This window comes from Pelodiscus sinensis, chromosome 24 (assembly GCF_049634645.1).
Source record: "Pelodiscus sinensis isolate JC-2024 chromosome 24, ASM4963464v1, whole genome shotgun sequence".
NCBI classification, from domain to species: domain Eukaryota; kingdom Metazoa; phylum Chordata; order Testudines; family Trionychidae; genus Pelodiscus; species Pelodiscus sinensis.
Window position 1 is genome coordinate 21566217 of NC_134734.1, and position 17816 is coordinate 21584032.

General features: G+C 54.4%; 1 protein-coding gene across 4 annotated transcripts in view; it reads right to left on the bottom strand.

Annotated features, from left to right (window-relative positions):
* The window catches only part of LOC102461102 (hepatocyte nuclear factor 6-like), a 63563-nt gene extending 47073 nt beyond the window's left edge, over positions 1-16490 (bottom strand). The window contains exons 1-3 of one of the 4 annotated variants that reach the window (XR_012897492.1): positions 15396-16490; positions 2062-2191; positions 1859-1961 (exon numbers count right to left, since the gene is read on the bottom strand). The gene's annotated coding sequence lies outside the window, so the exon portion shown is untranslated. Of the gene's footprint in view, positions 1-1858; positions 2192-15395 lie in introns of those variants that run through there. The other 3 variants (XR_012897493.1, XR_012897491.1, XR_012897494.1) reach the window with 3 other exon arrangements.
* Positions 16491-17816: the final 1326 nt, after the last annotated feature.

Consider the following 17816-nt stretch of genomic DNA (forward strand, 5'->3'; position numbering starts at 1 on the left):
GGGGAGCCGTTCCTCCTGGCTGCTCCAGGCAGGTGTGTATCTAGTGGATGGTTGTTTTGTGCCTATGTTGGCTGGGCAGTTGCACAAAACACAGGCCAGCTGCTAGATGTGCTTCCCAAACTGGGCAGTCAGGCAAAGGCATTTCTGAAATACACAGAGTGCTTTAAACTGGGGTGGTGTGTTCCTGGTCTCCGTGATCCCTGGGCAGCAGAGTTCATAATTGTGACCAGAGAAGACACCACTGCAGGGAACAGGGAATTGTGGGGCAGCTGCTGGAGAACTTTGAGGTTTCGTCGTCACTGCGAGTTCTTCCAGCACAAAATATGCTAATGAGGGGGTCATTAGCATGAGTCGCGATCTCATTAGCATATTTTCTGCATTTTTCTTTTTGCACAAAAAGAAGCCATGTGGATGGGGATTTTTTTGTGCAAAAACCCTGTTTTGCCTAAGATCCTTATGCCTGTGTGGGACAGGTCTTGCGCAAAACAGGGTTTTTACACCAAAAAACCCACATCCATACTGCTTCTTTGTGCACAAAAACCCCGTGCGCAAAAAGAAGTGGCAGAAAATATGCTAATGAGATCGTGACTCATGCTAATGAGCCCTCATTAGCATATTTTCTGCTGGAAGACCTCGCAGTGAAGACGTAGCTTTAGGGTAGACCAATCATGCAGTGTCGACAGTCACACGGCACCAATCTCAGCAGGCGGAGGTGGTGTTACTGTGTTGCCATAGACTAATTTGAGTGTAGACACACGCACAGGTCAGGGCAAGGCAGCGGTAGGGTCAACTGGGCCTCAGTCTGTTGAGTGCTTGAGCCAATAGCACCAAGAGGTGGGACACGCCTCATTCATCGCACTGATGCCAATGACGAGTATTTAAATATCAAAGTTGTTAAGTATTTCGCTCCTGGCATCAGAGGCCCACACACGTGACAGCTGTACAGTTTACTGTGCGTGATGTTTCTTGTGGGTCGCCGCCAAGCCCCCCAGCTCTTTCCACCCAGTGATCTCAAAAGAGACCAGCATCACTATCCCCCGTAACAAATTAGGAAACTGAGGCACAAATCAGGGACGTTTTGTCTGGAAGCGGGTGACAGGGGAGGGATCATGTGCGGATTCCCTGTTGTGGTCACTCCCTCTGGGGCACCTGGCGCTGGCCACTGTGGGCAGACAGGACACCGGGTAGGATGGACCTTTGGTCTGACCCAGTGTGGCCGTTCTTATGCTATGACATGACTTGTCTAAAGTCACCCAGCAGGCAGGTTTCCTGACCCACTGAGCCATGCCGGTGAGTCGTGTGGGACCTACACTACTGCTTCGGCTTTCAGGTAAGAAGGTTCCTGGTTCAACCAGAGCTCTACTTCCCTACAGTGCTCCTACAGCATATTTTAAACCTCTGCACAGTCCACCGGGAGCAGCCGATCATGTGGGCAGAACTGGGACAAATTCGTCCAGCTGACCCCTGCTCGGATCCCGGATGCCTGTGAAAATAAAAGACCTTGAAACCCTTTTGCACTCTCAGAAATTAAACTCAGGGTCTGAGTAGCAGGAGCAGCCAATGCCTAAGCTGGGCTTGTAAACTTAGACACCAAGCCCGAGAGAATCTATCGAAGCTTTACACTTCGCCCAGGGGGCGTTTAGGGGCTGATTCTGTCCGTGCTGAAGTCATAGTGAAACTTTCCCTTTGAACCTCTCTAGTCTGGCACTCTTGGAACCTGACCGGTGCTGACCCAGAGAATTTGCCGGACCACAGGAGGTCAATATTGTCTAGCAGCATTGCCAGCACTTCCACTAGTTGCTGGGCTCTTAGAGGACATTTCGGGTTACTAACAGCACAGAACACTGAGCCAGGACTGGTGACTGCCAACAAATTTTATTGGACTGTAGGAAACTTGACCAGACCCATGATAAGTTGACATCAATCACGCTGGACCACGGATGTCGCCGGACCAAAGAATCCTGGATGAGAGAGGTTCAACCTATAGTGAGCGATTCTCTTCCAGGGGAAATTCACCCGAATAAACTTAATTCCGATCCTCCGCTTGGGGCAGAATCTCACCCGCCAATGCAGTTCATCTATCCCTCACTATGAAGCCACAGAGTCTGGCCAGGAGCTGATCCATACCAGGAGTCGATCCGGTTTGGGATGGGACGTGAAGGACCCAACTCCTTCCCCGGTTGAAACTGCCCTGGCAATGTAGCAAGAAGTAATGTAAGTCCCAAGAAGCATTTAGCTAGAACATGTGTCGGGTTCTGTAATGACCATTCCATGCCTGGAATCTAGTGTCTCCAGACGTATAGCAACTCCCCTCAGCAAGCCATACTGAGCCCTTGTCTTCAACTAAGCTGTAGCTTGCTCTAGTACAGTGTTTCTTAAACTTTTTAAGACCGAGGAACACCAAACAATAATATTTTTTATGAGCAACACCAAGGATTTTTTGTTGAACAAAAACAAAAAAAAAACCAAGGAAAAAAAAAGTCGGGGGGAAAAATGGTCGGGGGAAAGTTATTGAGAAAAAAAAAGTCGCTTGCCCTTTTAAGGGCGACCATTTTGAACTCTGTTGTTCTCCACGGTACACCTCTGACTGCCTCGTGCCGCAGAACACAGTTTAAGAAACACTGCTCTAGTACATTGCTCAGGGCTGTGAAAAAGTCACCTGGTTCCATCAATCTGGCTACCCCCTCTCAAGAGAGTAGTTGTATTAAAGTGACAAAAACCCCTTTATGGCTCTGTAGTACAGGTCTCTGGTACAGCTGTAGTGCCTTTAGCTTGGAGTTACCCCAAGACACTAGATTAGTACTAACTTAGCAGACATCATTCCTGTTCCTAGAAGGTCTCCTATCCCAGCAGTGTCCAAGGCTGACTCTGCATAGCTTCAGAGTTAGCAGAGTCACAGCACAAGACTGGAAAGCGTAACTCCACCTGAGTGCAACTGGCATTAAGTTAGAGAAAGGCCACATATGTACACACCAATGCCAGCTCTTACAGATTTGAGTGCCATGCTAAAAGTCCCAGCTCGTGGAGTTATGTGATTAGGTGAAACTAACAGCTGACACACACACGTCTAATCCTGTGGCTGCAGAGAAAAGCTTCAAAACAGGACCAGACAAACGTTCAGGCTCCAAAGCCACAATGCAAATAGAAAGATCGCAACTTAGAAGAACCTCAGATAAAGCCTGGTGATATTTTAACCAGTCTCCTGAGGTTTCGGGGCCTGTCTCCTGATTTTTTTTAACATTTGGGGTTGCTGATATTGTACATACTTATGTACGGCAGCATCCTCGTTCATCCTGAGTTTCAGGGTCACTCAGCATCCCCCCTGAAATGCTCTGGTTCCTGGGGTTTACATCGTGACTGGAAATCAATTGCATTTGGGCAGCAGTTTCCACGGAAGGGATGTAGCGCAGGCGGGAATTGTGCATGAACGTGGAACAACACTTAGCCCTTACACAACCCTTCTCCTCCACAGAGCTCAAGGCACCGGTAAGACTCATCAGTCCCCTTGTTATGCCTGACAAGGACCTGCTTAGCATCATGCAATAAACTGGTGGTAAGTTTGGGAACTAGGAGCCCCAGATCAGTCCTTGGTCTTACTGGGGAAACACACCGGCTTGTGCCGCACGCACCCCCCCCCCTCTTTCGCTGGGGGACGCACGCTGGATCCTAGTGACTCAGGGACGTTCTGGCACACGCCCGGAACCGTGACGCAGGATGGGGTGCAAAGCAGCAAGGGTTCCGGAGTCACCTGGGCACAGCTCCGGTCTCTCCCTCCGAGAGCGGACATGGCCGGTCTCCATATGGAGGATAAAGGGAGAGAGCTCCAGGCTGGCTGGTTGCTTTCTTAGCACCCCCAGGAGCCCAGGCTGGGTTGGAAACCTGGCCAGGGTTGGGGCTATGTCCCTCCCATTGCCCCCACCGCCCCTTTGGCTCTCACGACAGGCGAATCTGACTCCCCATGCCCGTTAGTACCACCTCGCGGAGCCCTTCCCCCGCCCCCGCTGTCGTGACCTTTGCCCTCCCAGCTGCCTGCCCAACACACTAGCCCCCATCTTCGATGCTGCGGTCTCCTAGCAACCGTATCTGACCCAGCGTCTCCAAGAAGTGGCCTATTGATTGCGGAGATAATAAATGGACAGCGGCGATGCGCCATCCCCAATCCATTTCTACTCTTCCTCCTGGCTCCGTGATGGATTCTTGCTCTGCACCCCGGGCGGAGGGATGAGCGGGTTAACTCTTTAGGAACCGGGGCTGCCGGAGCGCTCAGGTCACCGCCTGCCTCCGAAGGGGTCTTCTCACCTGGCGCATCACGCTGCCGGGCCCAGAGTCTCCGCGGGGTAAATCCGCGGCCCCCGCTCTGGCTCTGGGCCCAGGCGATAGGGTGCAACTGGCGTGTGTCTGTCCAGGGGGAGGGGCAGCTCTTTGGGTGCTCAGCCCCCTCGCCCCCATCGTACGCCCCCCCCCTTGTAAATTGGTGGACTCGAAGGCCCCGGGATCCTCTGGCCCGGCGGGTTTTCAAACTATTTTGCACATGGCCCCGTTGAAGAAAATCGTTGGGGCCGCGACCTGACAGAATTTCACTGGAGCATGGGGCTGAGGATGAGAGCTTTGGACTGGGTGGGGGGGCTTTGGGGGGGTCTGGGCTGCGGCAGGAGGAGCTTCCCTTGAGTGGCTCCTGGTCAGTGGGGTAGCGGGAGGGACTAAGGCAGCTTTCTGCCTCCCGTTGCTCACCTGATCCTCCTACAGCCACCAGACCCAGCGCCCGACATCCCACCACTCTGGAGCGTGACCCCTCGTTGGAAAACCCCTGTTCTAGTCACATAGCACAGGCCGGAGAACATTCCCCCAAATAATTCCTGCTTTGACTAGGTCAAATCTTTTAAAAAAAAGCCAACTTTGATTTAAAGATTCCCACCACGGGCCTGGGGAAGTTGAACCCAAGACTCATTTCCCCGGTCATTAAGAATCTCTGCCATGTTTCCACTCCGAGTTTGCCTAGCGTGGTAAAGGACACAGCTACCGGCTCCTCTCCGACGCACCCCGCGTGATGCATGGAGCAGATCGGGGTCCCCGTGACACCGGCAGGCCAAGGGGTGGCTCTGGATTGATACAAGAGTTGTTCAGAGCAGAACCCAGCGGTCTGAGGGGAGACATAAGCAGAACTGGGGGGGGGGGGTCAAATGGATCAATGGCAAGGTGCAGATTTTCAAAAAGGAGGCAACATCGGGGGCAGGTTTTCAGAAGAGCCCAACCCCCTCTTAGCCACCAGAGGCTCAGGAAAGCCCCCCGCTGGGTGGGCTAAACTCTTGTGAAAATCTGGCCCAAATGGAGTCTGCTGGAGGAGGGGGGGAGAGCGGGTCCTAACCGTGCAGTTCACAGACTTTAAAGCCACGTCGTCTGACCTCCTGCACGGTACGGGCTGGAGCGTGTCACCCCATCACTTCTGCATCCAACCCACAACTTGGGGCTGAACCATCATCTGTCTGGAAGAGGAGCAGCTGTTCTTGAGTTCAGGTCTGCAAGCGATGGAGCAATTTACCTCCAACGGTCAGTCGCCCGCCCTGTCAAAATCAGTGCCTCAGTTTGCACAACGGTACGTCTCATGGCCACTTCCAACCCGCAGCCGGTTGCGCCTTTGCCTGCGAGATTAAAGCGCCATCTGCGGCCAGGAAGCCTCCCCCCCCGGCTCTGTCACTTGAAAAGGTTGGTCTCGCAGACCAGGTGCAAAATAAAAGCCAGGGTGTTTACAGCACACAGCCCTCCTGGGAGCGGTCTGGCTCCGCTTGCCAGGGGATCTTGAACAAATAACCTCAGAGCAGCACAAGCACCGTCCGCGTCTCACTGCAGGGTCACTTCAGAATGCACGGATTTGGTCAGAGAGGAGACTGGCGCGTAAAATTACTTAGGCGCTCAGGGACCAGTGTTCAAAAGCACCTAAGGCAGGGGTCACCAACCAGTCGATCGGGATCTACTGGGAGATCTTGGAACCTTTGACAGGTGATCCTGAGAGGTTTGGCCGGGAGGTTATCAAGTGCCGGCACTTCAGCTGCCTTCTCAGCACTGCCGTGCTGCTCCTGCCCTCTGCCTTGGAGCTGCCTGTCACCCGTGGGAGCCTCCTGCTTGCTGGGCAGGGCACAGGAAGAAGAGGAGGGGGGTACTGATCTCAGGGTGCCCCTCCCTCCGTCCACCTGTACCCCATCTCCACAGAGCAGAGGGGGCAGGGATGGAGAGAGTTTGCTGGCTGCTTTTGGGAGTGGTGCAGGGTCAGTGCAGGGGGGGAGCCTGCCTTAGCCCCCTGCACCACCACCCAGAAGCCACCTGTGGTAAGTGGTGCCCAGCTGGAGCCTGCATTCCGAACCCTGGCCCCAGTCCTGAATCCCTTCTGCACCCCAAATTCCTGCTCCCGGCCTGATAAAAGAGAGTGAGGATGGGGGAGGGAGGATGGAGTGAGCAGGGGCAGGGCCTTAGAGAAGGGGTGGGGAGGAGGCGGGGCAGAGGTATTTGGGTTTGAGGTAGATCCTGGATTGCACTTACATTCAAAAAGTGATCTCATGTTTAAAAAGGTTGGAGACCCCTGGCCTAAGTGATTTAGAACAATTTCATTTTCAAAAACAAAAAAAGGTAGAATTGCACGGGTATTTGGGGTCTTAAAGTACAGAGTGGTGCCTTAATAAGGGCTTTAGCAGTCCGAAGCAAGTTAGAGTCCTAGCTTGCTGTGATGTGTTCCCCATCACACGACCCCCACCACAGCCTGGTCCTTGGCCCACAGCTGCTCCCTTCTTGCCTGGCCACAAAGCTAGGCCTAACCCTTACTCAGCACTGCCTTGTGACACACACTGCTCATGGCTTTCAGAGCCACCTCCCATCACAGCTGGGTTCCGGGTGGTCAAGGGGACATTCCTTTCCCCGGGGAGTCGGCAATCTGGACCTCGTCACTTGCATCAGCTCTTCCTGTGACGGGAGAGAACGGAAACGGGGCAGCCCGGGGGTATCTGTCCACTAGAGCCCTGATTGTGCTGTCTATGTACCACCTCACACTGCCTGCCTCGTGAGGTTGGGTTCCACCCAGCATACGCTGAGGCCGATTCTAGTTCTCTGGGCAGCATGGACTTGAGGAACTCGGGTTTAAAACGGGGACATGGAGCATTTTAAAACCAGCAGCAGCGCCCAAAGCCAGTCATTGGGTTCCTGCAGAGAGCTGGTGTTATGATCATGAGGGTTAGCCAGCAGCCTGGGGACTAAAGGGTTAACTGTATCTAACTCAGGTGGAGTTGGCCAAGAGGAATGTAGGTAGGAATTTCAAACTAGGACAAAGGAATTTGGGTTTTTCCCCCCTTTGTTCTGGGAGTTCTCTCCAGCTTCTGAGGGAGACAGATATGTCTGTGTCTCCAAGAAACAATTTTTCACTCTCTGTGAGTAGGGTAACATTTAGATAAATCAGTTAGGTTTTATTGTTTTAGGGTTTGGGTGTGGGATCTGCTGTCTGTGCACTTTTTAAAAAAATAGTTTGGCTTTCCTTTGTAACTAAGTTCTAGGCCCATGGAGTTTCTCCATGTGTATATTATTTTGTTACTTTTCCAGCTAATCATGGGCTACGTCTACGCTGGCATGATTTTCTGGAAATGCTTTTAACGGAAAACTTTTCCGTTAAAAGTATTTTCGGAAAAAGCGCGTCTAGATTGGCAGGATGCTTTTCCGGAAAAGCACTTTTTGCGGAAAAGCGTCCGTGCCAATCTAGACGCGCTTTTCCGCAAAAAAGCCCCGATCGTCATTTTCGTGATTGGGGCTTTTTTGCGGAAAAGAAATCTCTGCTGTCTACACTGGCCCTTTTCCGGAACAGTTTTCCGGAAAAGACTTTTGCCCGAACGGGAGCAGCACAGTTTTTCTGGAAAAGCACTGACGATTTTACATTAGATCATCAGTGCTTTTCCGGAAATTCAAGTGGCCAGTGTAGACAGCTGGCAAGTTATTCCGGAAAAGCAGCTGATTTTCCGGAATAACTGGCCAATGTAGACACAGCCTGTTTGCAATAGGAATAGCGTGGGGATAATAAAAGTTTTCTCTTTTCTTTTTATTAACCTGGTATTGGTTAATGGTTGTGTCCTGGTTTGTACTTTAGGGGTGAGATTTCCCAAGTGGTCTCTCCCCTGATTTTCTTTATTAATATTTGGGTGGTGGCAGCGGAGATTTTATTCCGAATATCGAGGTTGTTAAGATTTTGGGGGGAAGTTTTATACCAAAGCCTGGTAGATAAGGCTTTGGGGTACGTGCTGGCCCCCACTTCTGCATTTATCGTGCCAGAGTGGGGAAGGAGCTATGACAGCTGGTCAGAACAGGCCCCGGCCTGAGGGCAAACATACCGCTGCCTTTCCGATGGGCATTATTTCGTATATTGCAGTAATGCCTTACAGGCCTACAGTGTCAGGCGCGGCAGAGACAGCAAGAGACAGTCGCTGCCCCAAAGATCTCGCAGCCTGAGATGACTGGAGGGGAAACTGAGGCACAGAGCAGGGAAGTGACTTGCCTGGGGTCACGCAGCAGCTCAGTGGCACAGCCAAGATGAGCGCACAGGTGTCTGGACTCCCAGGGCCTCACCCACTGAACCCCAGTGCCTGTCAAAGTCCTCACCCACTTGTGACCACTATGTGGTTCCTGGACATTGGAAATAACCCTAGACACCAGTGAGCTGGGGTATTGCACGTTTGCTCCACCACCTTTGCCTTAAACACCAACGTGAGCAACAAACCCAAAGGCACTTAAATACCGCCCGGATTGCACCCCCTAAGCCTGCGGAACGGCTCACGGGCTTCATGTTAGGCACGTGCTGAGGAGCCTTGCTGAATCGGGACCGACGCGGAAGGCTGAACACGTCTCTAGCTATGGATTTGGTATCTCTGCTTCTTTAATACACACACTCTGTAGAGCAGGGGTAGGGAACCTCAGGCCCCGGGGGCCAGATGCGGCCCCGGTTTGTCTGGATCCGTCCCCCAAAGCTCAGTATCCTCCCTACATTGGGGGGCCTGTGCTGGAACTCCAGCCCCCTGGCTGCTCCACCATGGGGCTGGGGCACACAAAATCTACCAGCCTGGGCCCCCTCGGCTCTGGTGTACAAGGGGAATGTGGGGAGGGTCTTTCTCCTTCTCCATCGGGCACCACGTCAGTGAGTTTGCATGTGCGGCCCTGGACTGATTTTTCTGTGGGTCAGTGCCCCCCAACTGCATTCCCCACCCCTGCTGTAGGGTATGAATGGGCAGGCAAAAAAGGGTTAAGAGCCAGGCCCCTTAAAAAAAAAAAACTCAACACATTTAGGGAGTCCAGAAGGAGCTGTATCTTGGGAAACCCTTAGTCAAACGGTCCCAAATTTTCACAGGCGACTCTACCCCACCCCTTGCTGTGGCAAACACAGTTTCAAGGCGGTTTCATAGTCCACGTGCCTTTGACGGGATGTTGGGAAAAACCCATCAGCTGTTCAAAAGAAACTGGCAACTTGAACTGCGTACTAGCCCCAGAGTTAAGCGGATACGCCCATTCTGCACACATGGTTGTGGCCAGACCCTCCCTGCGTCTAGACAGAGGTACACACATTCTTCGTCTTACACACATGCTCCCACACACACGTATGAGCACACACACACACACACACACACACACACACACTCGGCGTATATAAACCTGCCAAACCAATTGTCTCCTGATGACATCACTACAACACACACACACACACACACACACACACACACACACACACGGTACAAGCCAGAGCGGTCAGCCAGGTCTCCGCAGCATGGGCTGTCCGACGAAGAGGCGGCTGCGTTGTTAGCAAGGCCCATCCCAGGCCGGCTGCTAAACACTTCTGCTCTGGCATGAGTCAGGGATGGAGCTCACCGGGCCGGCCATTTGGGCCCAGCCGTGGTCGCCGGCGGCGGGCAAGGCACCTCATGAGGAGCGAGCCGGCAGAGTTAGGCTCAGTCACGCTGCTGTCGAGATGAAAGAGAGGGGGCCGCGGCGAGCGGGGCTAATGGCCACTCCGGCTCCAGCGCTGCTCAGAGCAGGACTTGGAGGGTTCCTGATAAAAGGCGCAGAGATGACACCGAGCCGCCTCGGAAGGCACTTCAGAAACACTCCAGCCGGCGCCTGGGGGAGATGGGCGGGCGGGGAAGAAACCGGAGCATCGCAAGGAGCTTTTCACTCAGGAATCGACGCCTCCTCTGTCGAAGCGCCTTTCGGGCAGGCCTGCCTGCCCCTCCCTCTGTCTCAAGGCCACCCCTCTCCGCTCCCAGTTTAGGGTCTCATACTTCTGGGGCCTTCGCCAACTCCCACCCAGCCCCCCCGCCTTGCAGGATGCGTCGGGTCCGAGGCCAGACGGGACCCCGCCGATCACCTCATCTCCCTGCCTGGCACAAGTCGGAGAACTGCCCCCAGGCGATTCCCACAACCCCCCCCCCCCTGAAAAACCTTCCCATCTCGATTTTAAGATTGAAACGGGTGGAGAATCCACCCTGGCCCTGGCCAAGTGGCTCCAGCGGTTAGTTACCCTTAAAGAGTCTCGTCTCACTTCCGGGCTGAGTTCGCCCGCTTTCACTTCCAGCCAGTGGCTCAGGTCAGTCTTCTCCGCCGGACCCACGAGCCTCTTCTTCGATATTTATGCCCCCCTGAGGTACGTGCGGATTGTGACCGAGCCACCCCTTGGCCTTCCCTTCCTGAAGCTGAACAGACGGCGCTCCTGGCGCCGCTCGCGCCACAGCCGGGTTCCTTGTCCTTTCATCCTTCTCGTGGCTCTTCTCCAAGGCAGCCACGTCCTTCAGGACCCAGGGTTCCAGCTGTGGGCACACCAGGGCCAAACCGAGGGAGGCCCACTGGTGGGGGGTGGGCGGGGGCAATGGCTCTGTGTCCTGTAGCAGTGGACGGAGACCTAGGATCTCTAGATGGCCACTGGCACATCATGTTCAGGCAGCCCTGAGGCCAGCCTCGCCCCAGCCTGGTCCCTTCTACCCGAGGCCAGGCCCCCTTCTGGGGCACGGAGCCCCCCCCCCCCCCCCCGCCATTTGCCCAGGGGCCCAATGAGGCTGCCAGCCTCGCTGAATCGATGTAAAAGTCACCTCTCTGCTCCTACTCAGGATTCCCTGGACGTGCATCCCAGGGGCACGTCAGCCCTTCGGCCACGGAGCCACCCAGGCCGCTTGCTGCCGCTCACCCATCACACCACCCTCCCCTCGTTCTGGAGTCCCCGCTTCCTGGGATAGAGTCGCCCCTTCGTGTAACCGTGGCTGCAGTCTTCACTCCTAGCTGGGCGACCACCCACCCTGTTTTTACCGGCCCCTGTATAAAACTATGGTACGCCCACATCTGGAATACTGCACACAGATGTGGTCGCCTCACCTCAAAAAAGTTATTTTGGCATTAGAAAAGGTTCAGAAAAGGGCAACTCAAATGATGAGGGGTTTGGAACGGGTCCCATATGAGGAGAGGCTAAAGAGAGAGCAATTTTTCAGTTTAGAAAAGAGGAGACTGAGGAGGGATATGATACAGGTCTATAAAATCATGAGTGGTGTGGAGAGAGGGTGAATAAAGAAAAGTTATTTACTTGTTCCCATAGTATAAGAACTAGAGGACACCAAATGAAATTAATGGGTAGCAGATTTAAAACTAATAAAAGAAAGTTCTTCTTCACAGAGCACAATCAACCTGTGGAACTCCTTGCCAGAGGAGGCTGTGAAGGCTAGGACTATAACAGAGTTTAAAGAAGAGCTAGATAAATTCATGGAGGTTAGGTCCATAAAAGGCTATTAGCCAGGGGATAAAATGGTGCCCCTGGCCTTTGTTTGTCAGAGGCTGGAGAGGGATGGCAGGATACAAATTGCTTGATCATTGTCTTCGGTCCACCCTCTCTGGGGCACCTGGTGCTGGCCACTGTCGGCAGACAGGCTGCTGGGCGAGATGGACCTTTGGTCTGACCTATGGCTATTCTTATGTAAGCCCTCTGCCCGGCATCCTGAATTTAAAAAAACCGGCCCGTTATCCCATGTGCCCTCTGCAGTACCAGCAGTTCCCCACCCTTACTGTGGGGCCGAAGCCCCAAGCACCAGCAGGCCCCCCCGCCTTGGTGTCCAGCATTCAGCACAGGGAAATATGGTCGGCCTACTCCTAGAGGCACATTTAGCTACATGAAAAGGTGTGTTTGCTTGCACACCGCTCCGCAAGGCAGCCACATCGCTCTGTACCAGCGAGCTGTTCTCGCTCTTATTTCTCTCCACTCCCCCAACTTTCCATCTGCAGACTTCATCAGCAACGCTCTCGTTTTCTTCTAGGTCACGAATAAAAACGTCAAACAGCGTAAGGCCAAGAACCCATCCTGGTGGGACGCTAGGAGCCATGTACCTGGCCAATAACGATTCCCTGTGTACAGTTCCGTTTTGAGACCCATCAGTTCGCCAGCTTTTAATCTATTTAATGTGCAATGTTAATTTTATAGCATTCTAATTTTTTAATCAAAATGTGGTGCAGTAAAAGCCAAAGGCCTTACCCACGTCTAACTCCATGTCCTGGCCGCTATTGCCTTCGTCACTCAGACGTGTCATCTCTCCAAAGAGACACGAAGTTGTTTGACAGGATCGATTTTCCATAAATCCATGTTGATTGGCATTAATTATATTAGCTTCCTTTGAGTCATTACCAATCAAGTTCCATACCAGCTGCTCCATTATCTTGTCCTGGGACAACATCACCCTGACAGGCCTATCACTGGAGATATCTAAGAGCAGGTAAGACACCTGTCAGGCATGGGCTAGATGGGGCTTGGTCCTGCCATGCGGACAGGGGACTGGACTTGATGACCTCTCGAGATTCCTTCCAGTTCTATAATTCTACGAATTAACCAGATTTTTAAATATTGGCACCCCATCATCGTTCTTCTAGTCTTCTGGAAATTTCCCAGTGTTTTAAGACTTACTGCAAATCAGCATTAACAGTCCAGCAAGTTCCTCGTCCAGCTCTTTTAAAACTCTTGGATTCAAATTATCCAAACCACCTGATTTCAAAATGTCGCACTTTAGTAGCTGCTGTTTAATGATTATTAATGGTTCACAGTCATTCTGCTCTTAAATATCTCTGGTGATGGAGATTCCACAACCTCCCTACACAACTTATTCCAATGTTTAACCACCCTGACAGGTAGGAAGTTTTCCCTAATGTCCAGCCTCAACCTCCCTTGCTACAATTTAAGCCCATTGCTTCTTTTTCTGTCATCAGAGGCCAAGGAGAACAATTTTTCTCCCTCCTCCTTGTAACACCTTTTAGGTACTTGAAAGCTGCTATCATGTCCCCTCTCAGCCTTCTCGTTCCCAAACTAAACAAACCCAGTTCTTTCAGTCTTCCCTCATAGGTCATGTTTTCAGACCTGTAATCATATGCTACAGGCCACTGGATTTTTCCCACCATTCAGGGTTGGATTATGACATGCTGAGGTTCTAGGCTGTCAAATGTAAGAGGCCCCATAGCATGACCAAAAATGTATATTATTCTAACATAGGGGTAGGGAACCTCCAACTCACGGGCTGGATGTAGCCCCCTGCTTGCGTGTATCCAGCCCCCAAAGTTCAGGGCTCCTCCCAGCATTGGGGAGCCCACGCTGGTGCTCGCTTACAGGGAACACGGCTCACGGCCTGAGCAGCAGAGACGCCCACCGGGACCCGCGCTGCCGAGCAGCGAGTTTAAAAGCCACCCGGGGCTCCAAGCGGAACCGTCGGACCAGAGGGACTTGATAAGAACAACTAAGCACAAACAGCCCCGCAGGAGACAGGTCAGCTGGCAGCTCTCCAATCGCCCCGGAGGGCAGCCCCCCCTTCCTCCCACAGAGCCAACGCGGCTGGCTCAGAGGACCCAGGCTGTGAACTGTCAGATGGATGCACCTGTGCGTGCATCTACCTCGTAGTCCCTCTCACGGAGGCCTCTCCGGCGAGCGCAGCTCCGCCGTCACCAGGCAGAACTAAGGTGGAGAATACGCCGCACCACAACGCAGAGTGGGGATGTGGCACTGATGCGGCTCATGAGGGACGGGGCCCCTTTAAGAGGCCCCCCCAAAGTGGTAGCCCTTGTATCGATTGGCAGCTGAGGCCTGCGACCTCTGTCCAGCCACAGGGGTTAAGGGTCAGCAATCCCTTCTGCTCCCCTCCAGGCCAACCGGAGGCTGAGCTTGTGTGGATGAGGCAGGGGAAAAGGCACAGAGGAGAATGGGGAGGGAGCGTTTGTGGGGGGTGGGGGTGGGGGGTGAAACGGGATTATAGGGAATAGGTGGAGCACGTGCGCACACACACACACGCACACACACACGCACACGCGCACACCCGCACGCTTGCATTTCAGTTGCATGTCCTGTTGGTGGCGGGGGGAAGGGAGGTCAGTGCAGACAGGGTAGTTGCCCCCAGTTTTACCAGCTGGGGGAACAAGCTGAGATGCCCCCTGCGTGCGCTGTCGACTGAGACAGAGGGGCGGGTTTTCAAGCACTCGGCACCCACAAATTGGGACATTCCGGAGCCTTGAATGTCCCTGAGCGTCTGGCCCCGGCTGTGGGCGTTGCAAATCAGGCCCAGGGGGGTGTTGGGCCCTCGGAGGCCCATCAAACTTACGCTCTTGACTGAGTGACCTAACAGCCACCAAGTCTATTCAAAGAACAACCCAACGGCCTCAGTCAATATACGCTCCCCCTGTATTCAGGGTATTACAGCCCAGCAGCCTCAGTCAATATGTCCGTGTCTGATATTCAGGGTATTATGGCCCAGCGGCCTCAGTCACTATATCCATTCCTTATATTCAGAGTATTACGGCCCAGCAGCCTCAGTCAATATGCACACCCCCTCTATTTGGAGTATTACGGCCCAGCAGCCTCAGTGAATATGCACACCCCCTATATTCGGAGTATTACGGCCCAGCAACCTCAGTCAATATGCACACCCCCTCTATTCAGAGTATTACGGCCCAGCAGCCTCAGTCAATATGCACACCCCCTCTATTCAGAGTATTACGGCCCAGCAGCCTCAGTCAATATGCACACCCCCTCTATTCAGAGTATTACGGCCCAGCAGCCTCAGTCAATATGCACACCCCCTCTATTCAGAGTATTACGGCCCAGCACCCTCAGTCAATATGCACACCCCCTCTATTCAGAGTATTACGGCCCAGCACCCTCAGTCAATACGCACACCCCTATAGCCAGGGTATTATGGCCCAGTGGCCTGGGTCAAGATGTCATAGGAAAAGCTCCATCCACGCAGGGGTAACTAAAGAGGGGGTGGGGGCCCTGTTGACAGTGGTACGCTCCACTACTTGCCCAGTGGGGAATCCTGCCCCGACATGCTGAGCGCTCGGGGAACAATTCCCTGCCCTGGGCTCCTTCCTACCGGATCTTGTCAGATGTCCTCACACTCAGGTCCCACAGCGTCTGTGGCAGCCCCTCTCGGCCCATCTCGTCTGGCTGCGCTTCCTCCCCTGGTGCGCCTGCCGCACCTCCTTCCCCTTCCGCAGCCAGCCCTGACTGACCTGCTCCAGAGGCTTTTATAGCCAGCCTCCAGCTGGAGCATGCCCAGTAGGGCTGTGGGGGCGGGGCCCTGTCAGCCAGCTGGGCCAATGGAACTCCATCCACTCCAGCGCAGGGTTAATTCACCCCAGCACCCACCCTCCCCTTTAAGTGAGTATCTTAAAGGTTCTGGCGTAGGTCCACCCCGCCTGCACGGGAGAAAAAGTCCGAGTTAGCGTGTGCCCCACCTGGCCGACGAGCCTGTGACGTAGTGGGGGTACCTGGCTGGTTTCTATGCTGCTGGCTCTGGGGTAACCCCCACTGGCTGCCGTGGGTACCACGACCCAGCAAAACAGGATGAGTCACTATGCAAAGGGACCTCTCAACCGGTATGGCCAGACACCCCCCATGGAGAGGAACAAAGGAAGGTGGATGCTGCCCTGGCTGGGGGGCAGGGCCGGAAGAGTGTGAGTTGAGTTGCTGCTGGAAGCATGGAGGAGACAGCCTAGGGAAAGGGGCTGGAGTTTAGGGGCCCAGTCTCCCCCATCTCAAGGGGGCCTGAGGCATCCTAGCCCAGCTCTGTGACCAGATTCCATCTGTGCTGTGCTGTATCCTGGAGAGGCAATAAACGTCCTCTATTCCACCGGCTGGCGCAGTCTGTTTGTGCCATTTCGGGGTGCAGGAGATGGGGGACCCCCAACGCGCCGTCACAGAGCCATGCTAACGTTGTACCACCTCATGCTCCTCAGGCTGGTCTCTTTCATGTTATGCAGCCATCTCGATGGAGCGTGGCTGGTGACCAGCAGGAACAGGCTGCCCAGCAGGTAATGCCTCAATACGTCCATTGCCCATTTTACGGGTAAGGCCTCCTTCTCCTCCGGGGAGCACTTCTGTTCTCATGGGAACAACTTCCTGCGCCGATAAAGGGCAGCGTGTTCTTCTCCTCCCACCTCCCGGGACAGCACGGCCCCTAGCCCCACCTCGGATGCATCTGTCTGTAAAATAAAAAGTCTCGAAAAATCCGGATGAAACAGGATTAGTTTACCAGTTAACCGGTCTTGGGGGGCACGGAAGGCCTCTCACACTTGGCCGACCATTGACCCTTTCTGGGTTGTGAGTTCTCCGTCAGGCTGGACCAGGGAGCAGTGAGCATCGCGAAATCCAGCACCAAGCGGCGATAGTACCCCGCCAACCCCCAAAACTGGCGTAGCTGTCCCTTCGTGGTGGGGGCTGTGTAATCTTTGAAGGCCTGCTCCTTGTCTGTCAGCGGGCGTAGAGTCCCTTGTCCAAGGGAGTAGCCGAGGTAGGTCATTTTGTCTCGTCCCAGATGGCATTTGCCAAGGTTTGCTGTGAGTCCGGCTTCACCCAAAGTCCTTAGCGCGGCCTCTAGATGCTGGAGATGTTCCAACCATGTTTGACTATATAGATCGCTGCGTCATCTATACAGGCTGCCGCGTACCGACGGTGGGGCTGAAATAGTCCAGCAGTGGCCAACCTGAGGCTCTTGAGCCACATGCGGCTCTCTGCTCACAGAAATGCGGCTCTCAGGGTTACGGCTCGTTCGGAGCCACGTGCCCACTTTGTGCACACGCACGCCCCAGTTCCTGGAGGGAGAAGTGCGTGGCTGCGGCGGTGGCATCTCCGGTGAGACCCAGGCATTGGGTTAGAATGGGAGGCACCTGGGGGTGCCTGGCTCTGGGGGAGGGGGAGGGCATTGGGTTAGAGTGGGGGGGATCTAGGGAGGTCTGGGGGAGGGGGAGGCATTGAGCTGGGGGCTGGGGGTGCCTGGCTGAGGGGGAGGGGGAGGGCATTGGGTTAGAGTGGGGGGATCTAGGGGTTCCTGGCTCTGGGGGAGGGGGAGGGCATTGGGTTAGAGTGGGGGGGATTTAGGGGGGTCTGGGGGAGGGGGAGGCATTGAGCTGGGGGCTGGGGGTGCCTGGCTGAGGGGGAGGGGGAGGGCATTGGGTTAGAGTGGGGGGATCTAGGGGGTGCCTGGCTCTGGGGGAGGGGGAGAGGGAGGGCATTGGGTTAGAGTGGGGGGATCTAGGGGTGCCTGGCTCTGGGGGAGGGGAAGGGCATTGGGTTAGACTGGGGGGATCTAGGGGGGTCTGGGGGAGGGGGAGGCATTGAGCTGGGGGGCTGGGGGTGCCTGGCTCTGGGGGAGGGGGAGGGCATTGGGTTAGAGTGGGGGGGATTTAGGGGGGTCTGGGGGAGGGGGAGGCATTGAGCTGGGGGGCTGGGGGTGCCTGGCTGAGGGGGAGGGGGAGGGCATTGGGTTAGAGTGGGGTGATCTAGGGGTGCCTGG